The 20,197-nt window shown below is 46.1% G+C and overlaps 1 long non-coding RNA gene across 3 annotated transcripts in view; it reads right to left on the bottom strand.

Annotated features, from left to right (window-relative positions):
- Positions 1-19,249, bottom strand: part of LOC141418164 (uncharacterized) — a 45,102-nt gene extending 25,853 nt beyond the window's left edge. The window contains exons 1-3 of one of the 3 annotated variants that reach the window (XR_012442879.1): positions 18,414-19,249; positions 18,283-18,336; positions 4,286-4,479 (exon numbers count right to left, since the gene is read on the bottom strand). This is a non-coding gene — a long non-coding RNA (uncharacterized lncRNA). Of the gene's footprint in view, positions 1-4,285; positions 4,480-18,282 lie in introns of all 3 variants that reach the window. The other 2 variants (XR_012442877.1, XR_012442878.1) reach the window with 2 other exon arrangements.
- Between the last annotated feature and the right edge of the window lie 948 nt (positions 19,250-20,197).

The following is a 20,197-nucleotide window of genomic DNA, read 5'->3' as shown; positions in this document are numbered from 1 at the left end:
AATAGTCAAGTTATGGAAACAGCCAAGATTCTCCACTACTGACGAATAGATCAAGAAAATGTAGTATTTATACACAATGGAATTTTATGCAGCCATGAATAAGAACGAAATATTATCATTTGCTCATAAATGGATGGAATTGGAGAACATCATTCTGAGTGAGGTTAGCCTGGCCCAAAAGACCAAAAATCATATGTTCTCCCTCATATGCAGACATTAGATAAAGGGCAAACACAACAAGGGGATTGGACTTTGATCATATAATAAAGCAAGAGCACACAAGGAAGGTATGAGGATAGGTAAGACACCCAAAAAACTAGATAGCATTTGTTGCCCTCAATGCAGAGAAACTAAAGCAGATACCTTAAAGCAACTGAGGCCAATAGGAGAAGGGGACCAGGTACTAGAGAAAAGGTTAGATCAAAAAGAATTAACCTAGAAGGTAACACACATGCACAGGAAATCAATGCGAGTCAACTCCCTGTATAGCTATCCTTACCTAAACTAGCAAAAACTCTTGGTCTTTCCTATTATTGCTTATACTCTCTCTTCAACAAAATTAGAAGGGGGGAAGTGGGAGGAGGCGGGGCAGGGGTAAGGGAAGGTGTGGAGGAAGGGGGGAGAAATGACCCAAACATTGTATGCACATATGAATAAAATAAAAATATTTTAAAAAATCAATGAGCATGTATCATCTCTTACAGTTTCTGTGGGTCAGAAATATAGGAGCAGCTTAGCTGAGTCCTTCTGACTTAGGGTCTCTCATGAGGTTACAGTCAGGATGCCAACACGATGCAGCCATCTGAAGCCTTACCTGGAGCTGTAAGATTTACTTTTAAGATTATTGACATAATTGGAAAGTTCATCCTGGCCCTTGGAAGGTCTCAATTAACTGCCACCCCATTGGTTTGCTGAAGTGTCCTCACAACATGGCAGCCAGCCTTCCCCAGAGTGAGTGATCCAAGGGGAGCAAAGAGGAAGTCACAATGTCTTTTATGAACTAGCATCTGAAATCATGCACCTATAATACTCTATGGGTTACCAAGTCAGTCCTACTCATTGTGGGCCTTGGTTCTTCTCCAGTGGCCCCTTACCAGGAATCAAAGACAAATGGGCACCATCTTGGAAGGTGACTACTACAGTTGGCCAGAGTGGAACTAAACTTCTCCTTACACTCAAACAGATGGGACAACATAACAATGCTGAGAGACAAAGTACAAAGAAAGAAAGCAAAAGGATAGGACTGATTGGAAGGGGAGCAATGACCAAAGTGACTCCATTTTGATGAGGGAGATATTTTAGAAGCAAACATCTTAAGGGGCATGAAAAACAACAGTCTTCTCAGAGAAATATCAAAACAAGCCTTTCGGGAAGGGGCGGGAGGTAGGGGGAGAAATGGCCCAACAATGTATGCACATGTGAATAAATGAATAAAAAAATTAAAAATGAGAAAATCAAAACCAAAAACAAAACAACAAGCCTCTCACCAAAATAACAAAATGTAGCTGCAAGCCATGGGTGATGGGCCCCAGAGCCAGGATGAGCTGACCGGACCATCTAGAAATGTTCTGTTTCATAAGGAAGGGAACAGGCAGGTGGCCAGGCTCAGCAAGAAGTTGAAGATACAAAACCAATCAAATGTAGTTTCAAAGCAGAATACTTGGGCCTAAGCCAGACAGAGTCCTATATCTCTCCTAGACTCCAGCTATGTTACGGCTTAGCTTTTTTCACTAAGCCCTTCCCGTGCAGGGTGTTTTGCTATCCTTCCAATAAACTTTGTGGTTGCTTTACTCTTTTTTTGTGGGGAGAAGCACTGGGGTTTGAACTCAGGGCCTCATGCTTGCTAGGCAAGTGTTATTACCTCTTGACCAACACCACCAACACTTTTATTGATGGGTTTTTTCAAAATATGTTCTCACAGACCATTTTCCTGGGCCGGCTTTGAACTGTGATTCTCCTGATCACTGCCTCCTGAGTATCTGGGATTACAGGCATGAGCCACCAGTGGCCACTCTGCTTTACTCTTAACTCCTGGTCCGGTGTCTTCAATCATCAACTTTGCCAGGACACAAACTTGGGATCAATATTCTGGTATCATGATGACTGAATAAATAATAAAGTAATTACATAATAGTATGTTAGTATCAATAATAGCTATCACTTTTCAAATGTTTTCCTGGGGCAGGGCAATAGCCAGAAACTTCCTGCTCCATCTTTATATCAACAAATTATAGGCCAAGATCAAATATGGCTCACCACCCAATCTTGTGAATCAAGTCTTATTAGAACAGGGCCACACCCATTCAAATACATGTTTTCTATGGCTACATTGCCTGATAACAGCAGAGTTGAGGTGAGTAACATTGCCGATGTTAAGTGGTATGCAAAACCTAAAATATTACTATCTGTCCTTCACAGAAGAAAATTGTCAATGCATGCTCTATTGCATTAAAATCTTATAAAAACCCCACGTGGTAAGTAATAGCACTTTCTTTACTTCCTAGATGAGGCAACCGAGGATCAGATAAGTTCTGGTGTGTCCAAAATCCTATTTCATACAAGTAGTAGAACTGGACTCATATCCAAACAGCCTGACTTTAGGATCTGACATTCACCAGGCTAGGAGTAGAGAAGTCAGTTTTTGGACTGGTGGAGTGGCTCAAGTGGTACAGCACCTGCCTAGCAAGCATGCAGCCCTGAGTTCAAACCCCAGTGCCACAAAAAAAAAAAAAAAAAAAGACAGAGAGGTCAGCTCTTCCTAGCAATTATTTAAGGTCTTGCTCTTCATTTTGTGTTGCTGAGATGACAGATTTTTAAATCTGATGAATTAAATATTCATCCAACTATTTCATAGGAAGTTCAACTGATAAATATAAAAATGCAGTAGAAAAGCAGTAAACATCTCCATGAAAGCAATTACAGGTTAAATACCCATTATCTGAAGTGATTGATTCAGGTCTACAGCATTTCAGGGTTTGGAGTTTTCTGGACTTTTTTTTTTTTTTTTGGCAATACTGGGGTCTGAATTCAGGGCCTCTACCACTTGAGCCACACTCCCCTAGCCCTTGGATTTTTTTTTAAAAAGTATTTGCATAGACTTTACAGGCTGAGCAAACCTAATGTGAACATCTGAAATGGGAGCACTTCAGGTCTCAGACCTGTGCATTAAGGATGCTCAATCTATACTGTTCTTAACACACAATGGTAAGGAAAGAGGAGGAGCTCTGGGAGAAACGACCAGAAAAGAAGTCTTTCCATTATCCTCGCATTGTGGGTCACCCAAACCTTAGTAACTCAATTGTACAAACAACACCTGATTGTAATTCATGATTTTGTGGGCTGCTTGGGGGTCTGCTGGCTGGTTTGCCAGGACTCACTCAGCTGTAATCAGCGAGGACCCTGGTGCTCAGCTGGAGGGTGATGTCCAGGACATTTGGGAATGCCCAGTGGGTACCACTGGCATCTCCTGGAGAGAGGTCAAGGATGCTGAAAAGTATCCTAGAGTCCATAGGAGAGCCCCCCAGGAAAGAATTACCTGGCTTCTGTGTTTGAGACATCAAGGTAGAGGATCAACCAGGACACCATCACTCACACATCTGGCACCTAGTGCTGGTGGAAGGGCTGCAGTCCTTGGTCCTTCTCTCATGGTCTCATCCTCCAGTAGGTTAGAGCGATTTCCCACATTAGGGTCTCAGGGAAGAGGACCAAAAGGTCAAGGGCAGAAGTTGCAAGGCCTTTTGGGATCCGGGCTCTGGATCCCAAAAAGTGTGTCTCCATCACACTCTGTTGACCAAAGCAAGTCACAAGACCAGCCCAGGTTGCAGGCATTGGAGAATCAGAGCCACCTCTGCTGGGGAGGGACAGCAAAGTCCCATTGTGAAGGGGGTAGACACTGGGATAGCAGGTCACTGGCTATTGAACAATATACTACCGAATGTCTTGGCAGGCACTCCATAGCCCAGGGCCAGCTCTACTCCAGCAGGCCTCACAGCATGTCCCCAGGCCTTCAATGTGAGTATCACCTACTAGAAATGCGAATTCCTAGCTCCCACCCAATCACCTGAAGTAGAAGGTGATGGTGGGGCCCAGCAACCTGTGTTAGCAGCATTCAGGCAATTCTTATGCACACATGAACTGGAGAACCATTGACCTAAGGTGAGCAGCTAGCTCAGAAACCTGGACAAGTCCAGGACAGGGCTTGAGCATTGGTGGAAGCCAGAACACCCATCCCTGATTGTTCCCTAATCTCTCCCTGGTCCCTGGCCATTCCCCTGAAGACATTCACCTGGCCATCTTCAGTGATGGATTTGAGCAGGAATAGTCCGACACAAACATGTCAGTCATCAGCACGCAAGCAGGAAGTGAGCAGTAGCTATGGCTCCAGCAGAGTCTGAAGACTAGGGAGGTCAGGCAGGGCAGCCATGCCTCCTCAGGAGAGAAGGGAGGAACCAGACAACATTTGGAGTTTTCATTTTGTTGCTAAAAATATAAGCAGAAAAAAAAATGTTAAATAAAATAAATGGATGTGTGTGTGTGTGTGTGTGTGTGTGTGTGTGTGTGTTCCCTCAGTATCCAAGGGGAATTGGCTCCAGGACACTTGCTTTCCATACCAAATTCATGGACGCTCAAGCCTCTCGTGTCAAAGGCACAGTATTGGCATAGCACGTCCTCCCGTCTACTTTAAATCATCTCATACATCTGGTACAGTGTAAATGCACTGTAAAGAGCTGTGCTGTATTGTGTAGGGACTGAAGTTTAGGGAATAAGGTAAGGTCTACACAAGCTTAATACCATTTTTTCCAAATATGTTCAGTCTGCGGTGATTGAGGCCCAGGGGGCAGAAGCCACAGAAACAGAGGGCAGCTGTGCTAGCCCAGCCCATTTAGACTCTTTTTGTCAATTTTGGGGGTGTTTCTTTTTTGTTTTGTTTTGTTGTTTTGTTTTTGGGGGGCTGAGGTTTGAATTCAAGGCTTCATGTTTACAAAGCAGGTGCTCTACCACTTGAACTATACCTACAGCCCATTTTTCTCTGGTTAGTTTGGAGATGGGGTCTTGAGAACTATTTTCCTGGGCTGTTCTTAAATTGTGATCCCACTGATCTCAGCTTTCCACCAAACCTGGAATGACAGGCACTTGCCATTGTACCCAGCTATTGGTTGAAATGGGGTCTCAAAAACTTTTTCCCCTGGGTTGGCTTTGAACCCATAATCTCACCTCACCCCTCCACCAAGAAACTAAATATTATAGGTGTGAGCCACCAGTGCCCAGTTAGAATTGTTTTACTCTCATCCCAGAACATAAACTTACATCATGATCCAGAAGTAAGATCCAACTGAACCACCATGGGTGCCTGCCAGCAGAGAGTGCACAGAAAGGGACAGAAGCTGTGTCCTCCATACAGCTGGGCTCTGCAGCCTTCCACCCACATCAGAGGTGGGATATGCCCACTTCCCTAACTGCTGTATAGTCCCCTTTGAGGACTGTGCATCTGGTGGCATCCAACTGGATGTCATCTGTTAATAAAACCACCCTCTAGTGCTCATCCTTGGTACAGGAACATTAAACCCAAAGGCTTCCCCTGTGCACAGGCGAGGCAGTAGACTGGAGCGCTGCTGCAGAAACTGGCCTGGGGCTCAGGGGCACTCCCAGCTTCCCTCAGGGACCCTCTGACCAGATTCCATGCCTCTGAAGCTTTCCAAGGCTGTGTGACTCCCCTCTCCCTCCAGTGTCCATTCAGTCCAAATCAAGACAAACTTGACCAGATCCCTGAGAAACCACACAGGTCAACAAAAGGCATTGTTCAGCAAAAATAGTTAGCTGTCAGCCTGAAATAGTCACAGTTCCAGCATGGGTACTAAATGGGCCACTGCTAGAACTTTCTGAGGGTCACAGATTTGACAGGAGAGTTTAAAGAACTCTTCCGCCATTAAAGGAAGTCTTGCCGGTCACTGATCTATCTAAGCATAGTGAAGGTGTTTCCCAAAAGGCAGACATTCACCACCCCATGGGGATTTCAAAACAGGAGCCACCATGAGGACAACACTGCAAATTGCTGTTGAGAGGGCAGCCTGCCAGCCCTCTGCTGTACAGAGTCTATTTTATGTACTGAGACTCTGCATTAAAGTACCATGTGCAGCCCAGCACTGGTGGCTCACACCTGTAATCCTAGATACTTGGGAGGGTAGTTCGGAAGGATCATGCAGGCTAGCCCAGGCATAAAAAGTTTGTGAAACCCCATCTCAATGAAAAAAGCTGGGTGCAGTGACATGTGCCTGTCTGCCCAGTGATGGTGGGAAGCATAAAAGATAAGAGAATCACAGTCTAGGCTGGCCTGGGCAAAATCTAAGACCCAATCTCCAAAATAAGCAGAGCAAAAAAGGGCTGGAGACGTGGCTTATGCAGTAGGGCCCCTGCCTTGCTTTGAACTCAAATCCCTGAGTTCAAACCCCAGTACTATAAATTAATTAATTAACTAAGTAATTTAATTAAATACCATTTGCAACAAGGGTTTCATTGCCTTAAATCATTGTGGAAACAACCAAACTGGGAATTCTGCTAATTAGCATTAGCAAATGCTAAGGTTCTGTGCATTCAGAATGTGGGCACCCAGAGAATTCAGTACTACACTAAGACACAGTCACCATCCTTACAATCACTTGTGATTTTCTGAATGCAATCTTCACTCTAGTATAAATGATCCAGCATTTGCCCATCTACCCAGAAAGCTGTTCATCTTCTTTGGCCTGAACAGGACTAGAGGAGTTGTTTCATTGCTGATCTTTTACTCCTCGTAGCTAGGAGAAAATGGTGATGACATCTTTTTGGCTAATGGAACTGATGGAAGATTTATGGAGCAGCTGAGAACTGTCAGAGCCAGGCCAGTCAGATCCCCTAAGACAATGGCGATGGCCTTTCATCAGGGAGCATGTTGCTTTCTGGAATCTACTAGCACAGGAGTCATATCTACCCAGTCATCAGTGAGGTTATCCCAGCTCCCCACCAGCTGCTGCCACCCAATCTGGAGGCCTCGGCCTCTGCTCTTGAGGGACAGCATGTGACCGCCCAGGAGTCTTAGTCGTCACCCACCACCACCCCTCCCCACCCCAGTCTGGCACCTAGAGCCCTCCCAGAGTGGGAAACCTCATCCAGTGCCTTCTTGGTCACAGAGATTTCAGAAATTAGTCACAGGAAGGCAGGCGACAGAGATTGGGGCTTCCTGAAGGAACTGGTAACAAGATCTGGGGTCTTTCACCTTGAGGTCACAGCAGCTCAGACTATCCCTGAGTTAGCAATGAGTGGTCAAGAATGCAATCACCCTCTGTAAGGCTGAGGGTCTTGTCCACCATCTGCCCCACCAAGAGCTTCTGGAAGGTAGGGCCTCCAGTGAGGGGGCCTCCCCATTCCCTGAGCAACTCTTTTTTGAAATTTGGGTTCATTTCCCATCCCACCCCCTCTCCCAGCCTCTGAAGACTTTCCAATGCCCAAATGACAGACAGACGCAGAGGTGGACCCGGAGCCTGGAGTCCAGCATTTGTTTGAGACAAGGTGTATAGCGCCTTCCAACCCTCAATCTCATGCATCACCCACTAGTAAGATGGACACTGGGGCTCTTTCTGGGGCTCTGGTGGCCATGTGTCCTAATCTGTACCATCTTCTGTTACTGACAGCACCACCCTTAGCTTCCAAATGTTTCCATATGAACAATAAACAACAGTCACCCTACACTTTTCAGGAAGGATTTGGAAAATCCCAGTGACCTTGCAAGATGAACAATGTGAGATTTTTTTAAAATTAACAAACTGTTAATTGGACTATGACAAGGAAACATGAAAATAAGACAAATGTCCATTGAGAGGAAGCAGTTTAGGAAATGATGCCTAGTCAGTATGGAACAGTATGCACTCATTTAAAAGAAAAGAGTAAAGTCAGATGTGGAGTGATAGGCCTACAGTCTCCATACTCAACAGGCCAAAGTGGGAAGAATCACTAGAGCCATGAGATCAAGACCAGCCTCAACAAATACCTATCAAAGAAAGGGAGGGAGGGGGAAAAGAAGGAGGAGAAGAAAAAGGAATTCTATAGATATAAACACTGACTTGGGGTGAACCCCAAGACAGATTGGTAAGAGAAAAAAGCAAACCGTACATCCACACAAAACGAATGATCCCAGCCATCTTTTCTTTGTGTGCATAGAAGTATGAGAGACTATATATGCACATAGAGAGGGAAAGGTCTAGAATAGCACTGTTTAGCAGAAATAGAATGTAATTTTTCTAGTATCCACATGTTGGCAAAGGAGATTTTATGTTATGGAATCCCACACTTCTGAAATACTATGGACATTAAACTGGGGTCACTGCTCACCCCTCACTGAATGTGCAGGGGACCCTGGGTTCAATCCTCAGCACCAGAAGACAAAATAACATGTAAATCAATATTTAAAAATTATTGAGTTATTTTTCTATGTTATATCCACAAAATTTTCCTTACAGTTCATACAAATCATACAGCAAGGGCTCAGTAGCCACCTATGGCCTGTGACACCCTTGTTGCAAACAGCACAGGGTTAAAAGGACCCATGTCTCTGGGGAGGAGAGTGGAGTCCAGGAAATACAGTGATGTGTACAGAATTTGAAATGTTTATGATAAAAATACGCTCATTACTTATGGAATTTCATAAAACAACAAAATCTTAAATGTGTAAAAATGACGAACAATCAGCTGGGCGCCGGTGGCTCATACCTGTGATCTTAGCTACTCCGGAGGCAGAGATCAGGAGGTTGACTCCTGGGCAAAAAGTGACATCCTATCCCAAAAACACCCAACTCAAAAAAAGGCTGGCAGAATGGTTCAAATGGTAAAGTGCCTGCCTAGCAAGTGTGAGGCCTTGAGTTCAAACCCCAGTACCACCTAAAAAAAAAAAAACAGTGGTGTGTTTGCCTTTTCTTTCTCTCTCTCCTTTATTTCTCTCTTTTTATTTATCTTTTTACTTAGAGAGAGAGAGAGAGAGAGAATGTTTGGGGGGGGTGCTGGGATGGAACCCATGGCCTCTCCACAACTGAGCTGCATCCCAAACCCTGAATTGTCTTTTTTGTCTTTTTAAGTCTGAGCCTCACTGGTCCAAGCTGCTGTCCCTCTGACCTGGCCATGGGCAGACTCCAGCTAGCTTCCTGGGTTCCTTGCTTGGTTTCCCCATCTAGAAATGACAAGCCCTGGTTGCATTCACGAGGAGTCTGTCACCTCACGGAATCAAAAGGACAGTGCTCTGAAACAGACGAAGCTTCATCAATGTGCAGATCAGAAAACCATGCTGTGGACATAGACTGGAGGATTTATTTTAAAATGCAGGGTCCTGGCTCCCACTAAGTGAGAATTTCTTAAGTGGGGGTGACAAGCATCTATACTGAACAAGAAATCCAGGTGATTTTTTTTTTTCAAGTGGGACTGGGGTTTGAACTCTAGGATTCGTACTTGCAAAACAGGTGCACTACCACTTGAGCCACACCTCCAGTCCATTTTGGGAGTCTCTCAAATTATGTGCCCAAGCTGGCCTCCAACTGCGATCCTTCAGATCTCAGTAAGGATTATAGGCCTGAGCCACTGGCACCCGTACCAGGTGCTCCTTAAGCCCAACTGAGACACAAAAGGCTGTCACTCTCTTCTAAAGGCTGTCATTCTCTTGTGGTCAACTCCAATATGGAGGATGCTTGGCTAGAGCCTGACTCTAGCTCCAATCCCGCTGACAAAAACTGGTAGAAGACAGGAAGTACAAACACTCCAGGCTCCCTCTGCTTGGCCTAGAGGAAGACTGCTTCCTCTTCTAAATTTCTCTGAGGGCTGGTAAAGCCTTGCCTCCCATGCATAAGCTCCAGGTTGAACTTGAGATCATCCCTTGGTAAACACTTTCTGCTGCAGCTTTAGCTTGTTTCTAGCCTTCAAATCAGAGAAAGGCCAGGCTGGTGGCAGAGCCCTCCCTCAGCCCTAGTACTGTTGGAAATGTGAAAAGCACTTCTTTCTATTTTCAGAGATGACATTGGATGTCTCAGTAGAAGGTCCTGCCTTAAGGTGAGATCCTGTATCACATGTTTTTTTCTTTTCTTGGTCACAATTTTCTTCTTCTTTCTTCCTTCCTTCTTCCCTTCCTTCCTTCCTTTTTTTTTTTTTTTTTTTTTTTTTGCAGTACTGAGGCTTGAACTCAGGGCCCACACCTTGAGCCAATCCACCAGCCTTTTTTTGTGAAGGGTTTTTTTCAAGATAGGGTCTCGCTGAACTATTTGCCCAGCCTGGCTTTCAACCGCCATCCTTCTGATCTCTGCCTTCTGAGTAGCTAGGATTACAGGTTTTAACCATGGGTGCCCCGCCCCTCCTTTCTTTCTTAAAGTCCAGACCGGCCTCCTGCTTCAGCCTCCTGAGTGTTGGGATTACAGGCAGTATGTACTACCTGACTTCCTTCTTCTTCAAATGAAAGGTCCAATTCATCATTTTTTAAAAGAGTACGGAGGACTGGTGGGATAGCTCAGTGGTAGAAGCTTTCCCAGCATGTGCAAGGCCCTGGGTTCAATCCACAGCACCACCACAAAACAAATAAATAAAAAATAAAGGGGGGGCAATATATTCAAAGGCATGTTCTCAATAGTGAAAAGGTATTATTTATATATATATATAACATATTTCATATGCACTGATTCCTCCTAAATCTCAACAGCCCAGAGACATTGGCAGGTGTTAAGTACCTCCATTTTACAGAGGGGATGAGCTAATTTGGGTTGTAACACATGTATACATGGACATGTCACAAGGAAAACCCTGTACAGATATCTTAAACAAACAAGAATGTCCTTTTTAAGAACAGAGAACAGGAAGGTAAAACAGGTCCTGTCTAGGAGTTGGTACCAGTGGGAGGCGGAAGATATAAGGAAAGGCTGTAGGAGGTGAATATGTTGGAAATATTATGTCTTCACATAAGAAAAATATAATTTTCATTCTCACGTATGAAAAATGAGACCCGTTGAAACTATTTCAGGAATGGGGAAGGGAGACAAAGGGGAATCATGGAGGTGGTGAACGCAACTATGATATATTGCAAAAACCTTGGTAAATGTCACAGTGTACCCCCCAGTATAACAATAATATGATAATTAAAAATGTTAAAAATAAAATAAATACAAAAAACTATCCCCATTTTAGAAAGACAGAGACTGGGAGGATTAAAAGAGAGAGGGTTCGGGGGAGAAACCCACCTTTACCTGGAGCTAGGCAGTTTATACAGGTGATCACAGGTCACGTTCCAAACCATCAAGAAGGTGGTATTCTTGTTTCTATTAATATTATTTTTAAGTTGATAAATCATAATTGTGTACACGGGGGTTCAAAGTGATGTGCTAAGATGTGTACACAGGTGTAATGATTAAATCAACCTGATGAATATCTCCATCACCTCGCTTACCTACATGTACTCTATTGTGGTGAGACGTTAGATATTTACTTAGCTTTTCTCAACATATAATACAGCTGGAGGCATGGCTCAAATGGTAAAACACCTGCCTAGCAAGCACGAGGCCCTGAGTTCAAACCCCAGTACTGAAGAAAAACAGTGCTTTAAAATACATAATATATTATTATTAAAAATATTGATGCATTATGATACATTTTAATTATATAACCGAATATGTGATAGATTATTTATAATACATTATAGTAATAATATATATGGTGCATGTAGTAATAAAACTATATTCACGCTGCTGTGCAACAGGTCTCAAAAGTTACTTTTCTGTCAAAAACTTTGTACACTGCACTTGTTTTTATGACTGAAGGAAGGGGAGAAAAGTCCACAAACTTGTGTGAGGCAGGCCCCCCACCAGTCCTCCAGGCACCCTCGCCCTTGCTTCACAGGAACTGTCCCCCTGAAAGACACACAGACACACTTCACTGATTAAAAGAAAGGCATGCTCCCCCCAGTTAAACAGGCAGATGAATGTTTTCATTAAAGCCAAATGTCCTCTCAGAATCTGACGTCCGTTTCCTTTCCCTGACACCTGGCCGCTGTCAGTCTCCGTGTGGATGAGAAAGAAAGAGAGGAGGCGTTTTCATCCCACACTCCCACAGGGCAGAGCAGGCTGGGCACATTCCCTAGACTTGGAAACTTTGCCTCTGTGAAGTGTCCCCTCCCTCTCCACCTCCCTCTCCACTCCCTTTCCCCTCCTCCTCCTCCTTCTCCTCCTCCTTCTTCTTCTTTACTCTCTCTTTCTACACACACACACACACATATATATGTCTCTTTCTCAGTCTCTCCTCTGTCCTCCTTTCTTTCCATCTCTCAATTTCTCTCTCAATCTCTCTCTCTTTCACTCTCTCTCTCTCTTCCAGTTCTCTAGGAAAACAACCAGCAGCAGAGAAAGTGAGCAGGGCAGACGTCTCTGCCAGGGGAGCCTGGGCGGGCAGGGGAAGGTCCAGGTGAAGTGCAGGAGATAGATAGGAGGCTGGAAGGGGCAAGGCGCTGCAGCTTCTGAAGTTGTGGGAAATGTGTTGGTGCTGCTGTGCCTGCTGCTCTTCAGAGGACCAGAAGCCTCCTGGCTCTGATGAAAGATGGAAGATGATCACCAGGGAAATCAGAAAAGATGCTGGGCTCAGTCCTCCCTCCACTAACCTGACAGCTGCCAGCCAGTGGGGACATCAGCTCTAGAAAAAGCAAGAGAACAGCTTTGCTGCTTCTGAGATTTTATGCTTGCCAAATCCAAAGCTTTCCCTTCTGCAGGTCTGGACCCAGATGCAAGCACTGGAGAGGAGCAACAAACAAGAGAACTTGAACAAGACCCCCCCAAAAAGAGGAAGAAAATTCCTTCCAGTCTCACCTACTCCAGAGATTGAGGCGAGGGGATCACTTAAGTCAGAGTTCAGGGCCAACCTGGCAACTTAGGGAGACCTCTTCTCTTAAAAACTAAAACCCATTCTTTGCTGTGCACGTACACAAGCACTTGCCATAGTCTCTGCCTCATGAGTGTCTATGGCTCAATCAGCAGGCATCTGCTGAACACCTGTCCCCTGCCAAAAAACATGCAACACTAGTATTTTCTGTCCTCCAATGCCTGAGGACCAGCCAGGACTTGGAAGGCACTGGTTGATGAAGTGAAAAGCAGCCCACAGAGGCCGTTCTCATTACTACTATAATTGTTTCTGTGTCATTCTGGTTTCATAGCTGCAGTGACAAAACGGTTTCTAACTTCACCTCAGCTTCTGCAGACCTCAGTCCACTCCAGCCTGAAATCCTTGCCAACCACAGTCTAGAAGTTTTCAGAAAGAGAAGGGTGTGGCTCTTTGTAGTTTTGAACTCTGGAAGTAGAGGGCACAGAAGACAAAACAAGGACACAGTTCAGGCGGAAAGCCTGTGATCATCTGGAATTGACTTTCCTACAAACAGCTCTGCTTTTCTCACATTTCCAGCCTTTTGTCTATACCCTGGGACGACCCTGCTACCAATGTTGTTTCTAAAAGCCAAGTTTACTGAGCGCCTGCTACCAAACAAATAGTATGTGAAGCCATTTTGCTTGAACTGTGTTTGGTTTACTGACTGTCGTGTAATAAACCACCTCCTGACTTCATGGCATGAAGACAATTATTTTCCTCTGCTCCCTGATTCTGTGGTTGAGAGCACTGGACAGGACTCAGGACAGTTGGCTTGTGTCTGCCCTGTAACTCTGGGACTTCAGCAATGACAACTGGTGCTAAAATCCCCTGGAGCCTTCTTCACGCTCATCTGGCACCTGAGCTGGAGTAACCAGAAGCCTGGCTCAGCTGGAACTATTGGCCAGGGTCCCTGCATGTGACTTCTTCAGGTGGCTTGGAGCTTTCTCACTGCAAGACAGCCTCCGGCATCAGAGTCATCTTCTAACTTGGTAGCTCAGAGCTCCAAGAGCAAGTGTTCCAGCAAAACAGAAGGAAGCTAAGTAGCTTTTTGTGATCTCATCATGGAAGTCACATGGTGCTACTTCTATAGGACCCTATTGGTAGAAGCAGTAGCAAGTCACCAGATTTGAAGGACAGGGACACTCCTCAATGGGAATCTGAGTCACATTTTACTTTACCATGTTTAATTCTCACAAATAAGCTTTTCAGGAAGTACAAGTGATTCCATTTTACAGATGAGAACATCTGGGGAGGATAAACAATCCTCTGATGTAGGATGCAGCTCTAATTCAGAGCCTAAGCTCAACCAGAGCCAAGTCTGCCCAGCAGACTGACTGCCTGCAATTTCTAAGGTTTGCCTTTCTTCTGGATGCTCCCCATTACCCCAAACTAACTTCAGGACCCTTCTTCCCTCTCCTCTGCTTTATCTGCCTTGAATTTGCTTCTGCCCTGAGAGCAGCCATCCACACTCTCCCCTATAATCCATTTTTGCCATCCCTGGAGACTGGGATGGAAATTTCAAGGAAGGCAGCATGCTCTCCCACCCACCCACCACGCCCACACCCACATCCACATCCCAGGTTAGGCCGGTCTCCAATGTCAGCTATTTATGGTCTCCTTATGCTCTGGGTGGGAGTGGGAATGGCCTTTCTCCCAAGAAATCCCCCTGTTGGGATGGCTACAGCCCTGATGCCTGCAGTATATGCTCTGCCATTGGTCCAGGGCCAGTCCTAAGTAGGAATCAAAGCCCACTAGTGTATGAGCTAGCATCCTTTACATGTCATCATCAAGTGCCTAAAATAGGAAAAGTGGTAAAAATAGTTGCAACATAAACTAATAAAGGATTACTAGCAAATAGAGAAGAAATCAGAGAAATAAAAAAAATGAAGATCTCTAATAGATAAAAGACACAAACAGGCAGTCCCTTTAAAAATAGAAAAATACAGCTGGGCGCCAGTGGCTCATGCCTATAATCCTAGCTACTCAGGAGGCAGAGATCAGGAGGATCGCAATTTGAAGCCAGCCCACGCAAATTGTGAGACCCTATCTCAAAAAAAAAAAAAAACCCTTCACAAAAATAGGGCTGGTGGAGTGGCTCAAGGTGTAGGCCCTGAGTTCAAACCCCAGCCCTGCAAAAAAATAAATAAATAAAACTTAAAAGAATAAAATAAAAAACCACAGTCTTCAGTAATAAAGAAGAAAAAGGCAAAAGATTGAAATGGACATTTCACAAAAAAAGGGCATTCAAAAAGCCAATTTGAAAGGGTGTTCAATTCATTCATCCTTAGAGAAAGGTGAAATAAAACCACAATGAGAGGCCCCACCCCCACCAGAGTGGCTTGAATTAAAAAATTCCTAACACCAAGTGTTGGTGACATTGTGAAGAAACTGATTTTCTCACACTGCCAGAGTGAGTGAATATTTGTCAGCCAGTTTGGAACACTGTGGACTAGAAGCTACCAAAGCTGAATCCATGGATGTTCTGTGGCCAGCAATTCCACTCCTACATGTATCACCAAGAGAAACATGTCACAACGTTCACCAAAAGACAAGAACCAGAGTGTTCATGCCAGCGCTCACACCCTTGACAGTCAAAAGCTGGGAACTTAGCAAGCCTGAGGTCCTGGGTTCAATCACCAGCCCCAAATCAAAACAAAACAAAACAAACCTGAAAACTACCCAAACGTCTATCAACGGAATGAGTGAACAATACAGGTCAAGCACACCTCATGTAGCTGCTTTCTAACCACAAGTGTTTGGGATTTCAGCTTTTTTCCGATTCCCGAGTATTTGCAGATGTAATTTATATCATATATGCTGGGATATCTCAGGAACGGAACCCAAGTCTAAACACAAAATCCACTTGTTTCAACTACACGTAACCTGAAAGTAGTCTTGTACAATATTTTTAGTGCCCTTGCATTTTGATTACACCTGACATCAAGTGTGGGATTTTCCACTTGTGGCATCTTGTTGATGCTTGAAAAGTTACAGATTTGGGGTCATTTTGGATTTCAGATGGTTAGAGATGTTCAAGCTGTGTATTGGCATGCTGAGATGTTACAACACAGTGACAAGGAGCAGAGTATAGCTACAAAGCATGTACAAGAATCTCACCGACATGTGTGGTAAAATTGTCAGACACAGGATCATGAAGTTCAAAAACAGGCAACACTAGTCTATGTTAGAAGTCACACTAGTGCCAAGCATGGAGGCACACACGGTGTCTGTAGGCACACACGGTGTCTGTAATTCCAGCACTGAGGAGGCTAAGGCAGGGGGATCCTGAATTGGAGGCCAGCTTGAGCTACTGAGCTATATAGCAAGACACTGTCCGCACTCCCTACAAAAAGTCAGAACAGTGACTGTCCTGAGGGAAAACATTGCTTGAGGGGCTTCAAGAAAGTGCTGTTTCTGCAACTACATGCTAGTTACCCTGCTGAGCTCACTTTGGGAAAATTCATAGGGCTGTCTGCTTTTATTTTGTGTACTTGTGTGTTGTGCTGGAATTAAAAGTTCCTGAAAACTAGGAAGGTTACAAAGTCACCTGGTAACTTTCAGAGAGAGAGCTGGACTCAGAGTGAGCTGGGGACCCTGGAATCCCAGGGTCAGATATAGAAACAAGAAGAGCTCACTTTCCTATGGGAAGTATCACCTCCTCAGATCACTCCTTAGAGTTGTTCCCAGAATGGCCTGGCCCCACACTCCTTCTCTCTACTTCTGCTGAAGACACCTTACACCACCCCGCAAGAAAAGGGAGAGAGCAATGGGAGGTCTACATCATGACCCCCTGGGCTCTCCACCTCTCCCCTAGGAACCTCAGGCTCCTCCCAATAAGGATTCTGCCTGGAGGAGTTGGGGGAGAGTCCATATTCTGATCTGCACCAGACTGAATGACCAAGTCACCAGAATAGCTGAAGGGCAGGAGATGCAGGCATTCAACCACTGGTTTAGGAAGGGAAGGGAGGCTTGCCGGTTTCAACATAGCAGAGGGCTATGACCCACCATGCCAGCGAACAGCTGACCTGTCTCCCTCCTCTGCCACCAACCTGTGGCTATTGCTAAGAATCAAATTCTTTTTCTTTTCTTTTCTTTTTTTTTATGTTTAAATTAGGGCAGAGATAATGTAGAAAGGCCCATGGGAATAGGAATGCCTAATGAATAAGAGGATCTGAAATGCCTCTTCCTCACTAGAAGGGAGGGAGGTAATGTTCACCCCTACTTTATTTCCTTACAGAAATTTCTATTTTAGATAAATAAACCCCGATAAATGAAAAGCCAGATTTTCCCAGAGCCTGGATTTCCCCGGACTGTGTTTTGGTGGGTGGTCGTCTCTCAGCAGTTGGAGTAATCCAGAATGATCCTGGCCAATTCCAAGGGAGCAAGTCTGTACTGAAGCCAAGAAGTAATTCCCACCCACCCCCCACCCCCGCCCAGCTTCTCAGTCCTGGGGGCGATTGTGAGGCTAGAGACAAGTGTGGGGGGTTGAATCCCGATATTATACACGTGGAATGGTTATGGTGTGGGAGAGAAGAGGGGCCTGAGAGTTTTTAATCATTGTGATTTTGTTAGTGTTCCTTTTTTCCATCCTTCCTTCCTTCTTTCCTCCTTTCCCTTCTTCCTTCCTTCCTTTCTTTCTTTCCTTTTGTAAGAGCTAGATACAGCCAACCTTGAATCTAGAAAAAGAAACAGGAGGAGGCACAGGACCTAAGAAATGGTCCTGGTGAGCTCTGGGCCTGGCCTACAGAAGGTCTGGCCTGCAGATTTTCTTCTAGGATTTACCACAGGACCAGCCAAGGCTGGCCACAGGGCCTTTGCTAAGACTGAAGGATCAGCCTGGACTTGCACTACCGTTCCCGGGCCGTGCCCTCAGCCAGTCAGGTCCAGCTGGGGAACTGGAGCAGCAGCTGGGAAGGCATATGGATTCTGAGGTCCACCCATCCTCAGAGCTCTCTTCCCAACACAAGTAGCTTGGAAAGTAGCGGAACCTCATCTTAAGGTGTGCGGAAGGAAACCATGCGGCCAGCAAGCGCTTTCTAAAGTTGAAGCGGCCCTCATCCCAGGTTAAACCTCGGATTGTCCGCATAGCCTCAACGCTCCGCTCCACTCCAGCCTATACCCCAGCTTTTCTTTTTTAATGGTTAGACGATGACAAGACATCCTCCCCGCGACAGGGCTCCCTGAACCCTCATCGTCCTCCACCCCCGCCTCTGTCCCCATCTTCCAGGACCCCAAAGGGGCAACGGAGCCCGAGCCAAGGGCGCAGCGCGTGACCCCGAGCGGAAGGGCCCCCGTCTGGGTCCTAATTCGGGTGGCGTCTCCCTTGACAGGCGGCGTTTGGGGACAACAGCGGGGATGGGAGATAAGGTGACATACCAGAGCAGATTTGGTGAGCGCGCTGATACTCCTCGCCCGACAGGAAACGCGGAGCTATTTAAAAGACACTATCGATTACTTTATCTTTCCCGGAGGGAAGCCTCTTGCCGAGAGACAAAAGATGTTCCCACCTAAAGATACCCGGCCACACAACGGAGGGTCTGCATAGGCGACGCCCAAACAGGGCGCAGAGAGAAAGACCGATTCCCACCGCGCCGCGCACGATGTGTGTGTGTCCACGCAGTGTAGAGACCTGCGGGAGCCAGAGGCCAGCAAGGGCCACTTCACCTTGGACATTGTTTTCTCCGTGTGCACGTAAAACACGGAGAGCAAAAACAGCGACTGTGCCCTTAGAGTACGTGCTCTGTGCCCGTGTCCTGTTGGTTTATTTAAAGCACACTGACATGCACATTCAAAGCGGGTTGCTGTTGCTGAATTTATCGTTGCGTCCAAAATGTACGCGTTCGATGTGCTCCTTCTAAGGGCTTGCGCGGCTGCAAGGTCTGAAAGCACGTACCCTGAAAGCACGGAAATGTCACCACAACCCATCGCACTGCGCTCCTGTCCTAATGGAATCCCCGCATTTCCCCAATTCGGCCCAGAGCGCAGACCGCTCTCAGCGTCGCCTGATCCTTGATTCGCTCTGGGACCCTGGAGCTTGTGGGCCTCCGGGTCCCCCGCGCCGTGGCCGGGAGGCTCTCAGTGGACACGGATTGAACCGAATCGAAGGACTCAAGCGGGGTGTTTGCTGTGAACAATTTGTAGGCAATTCACATATTGCTCCGCTCGCTCGGCGGTGGAATCGTTTCCGCGGAACAGGTTGGAAGCTTCAACCTGGAAAGAAGGAAGATGCGGAAGAAGGAAGAGCGGCGACCCCGGGAAGGATGGATCACCCTTGACCCACCATTTCCAGCCTGAATCCAACACAGACCGGACCACAGCACCCAGAAGGGGGAGCTCCGGGGGCCGCGGCCGGCCCTTGTTCACGCTGGAGCCCGGAGGCCGCGGGGGGGCTGAAAGGATTCTTCACCCCTGGGGAAGCGGGGTAGGGGCCCGACCCCAGCCCGCGGCGCGGCAGAGCCCCGCCAGCCCCACCTCCGGGCAGGGCAGGCGACCGCGCGCGCAGCTTGGCTCTTACCACCTCGAGCGCCCACGCCGCGGCTCGCGGGGCTTCACACCCGCCGCAGGCTGAAAAACGTTTTCCTTTTCCTCGCATTCGGAATCTCTCACTCGACTGTCACCTTACTTTTCCCGCTGTGACCGATTCCAGAGTCTCCTCGCTCCGCGCGCTCTTGGCTCAAGCGGTTGGCAGTGTCGGGGCAGAGGGGACGGAATGGTGAAGCCATGGGTTGACCCCAGAGGGAAAATAACACGAAATTAATGCGAAACGACAGCGGAAGTTAGAAAGCGACTCCCTTGGACCTAGCAAGCCCTAACACCCAACGATCCAGGGTATATTCGGTTTTAGAAACACCTCCCCCAAAGCCTGAGAAAAATGACTTTCGCCAAGATACTAACAAAAAATTGACAATGGCAAAAATGCAAAGGAGTCGGCAGAACTTAGTTGCGTTCAGAAAAAAAATGCAATCTATAATATTACTTAATTTTGCAAAATAAAATTTGCAGAAAACATTTTGAGAACAGAATTTTTTTAATTTGTGACTGCCTGCGTGACGATTAATTTGGGGAGGGGCAGAAAAAAGCCTTGGGGTAATGTCAATGTTTTCTTATCTTGATTACTGTGGTCCTTCTACAAGCTTGTCCAATGTGCAAACCCATGGAACTGTACACCTCAATAAAGAGATTTTTTAACTAGCACTTGCTAAACCTAAGGGAGGCCCTGAGTTTGATCCCCAGCAACGGAGGCGGGGGAGAGGGGACTAAATAAACCTTTAGGTCAAGGTAATTGGGTGGA

The sequence above is a fragment of the Castor canadensis genome, chromosome 16 (assembly GCF_047511655.1).
Source record: "Castor canadensis chromosome 16, mCasCan1.hap1v2, whole genome shotgun sequence".
In the NCBI taxonomy this organism is placed as follows: Eukaryota; Metazoa; Chordata; class Mammalia; order Rodentia; family Castoridae; genus Castor; species Castor canadensis.
The sequence above is the reverse complement of the archived record's forward strand: the minus strand, read 5'-3'. Positions and strand labels throughout refer to the sequence as shown.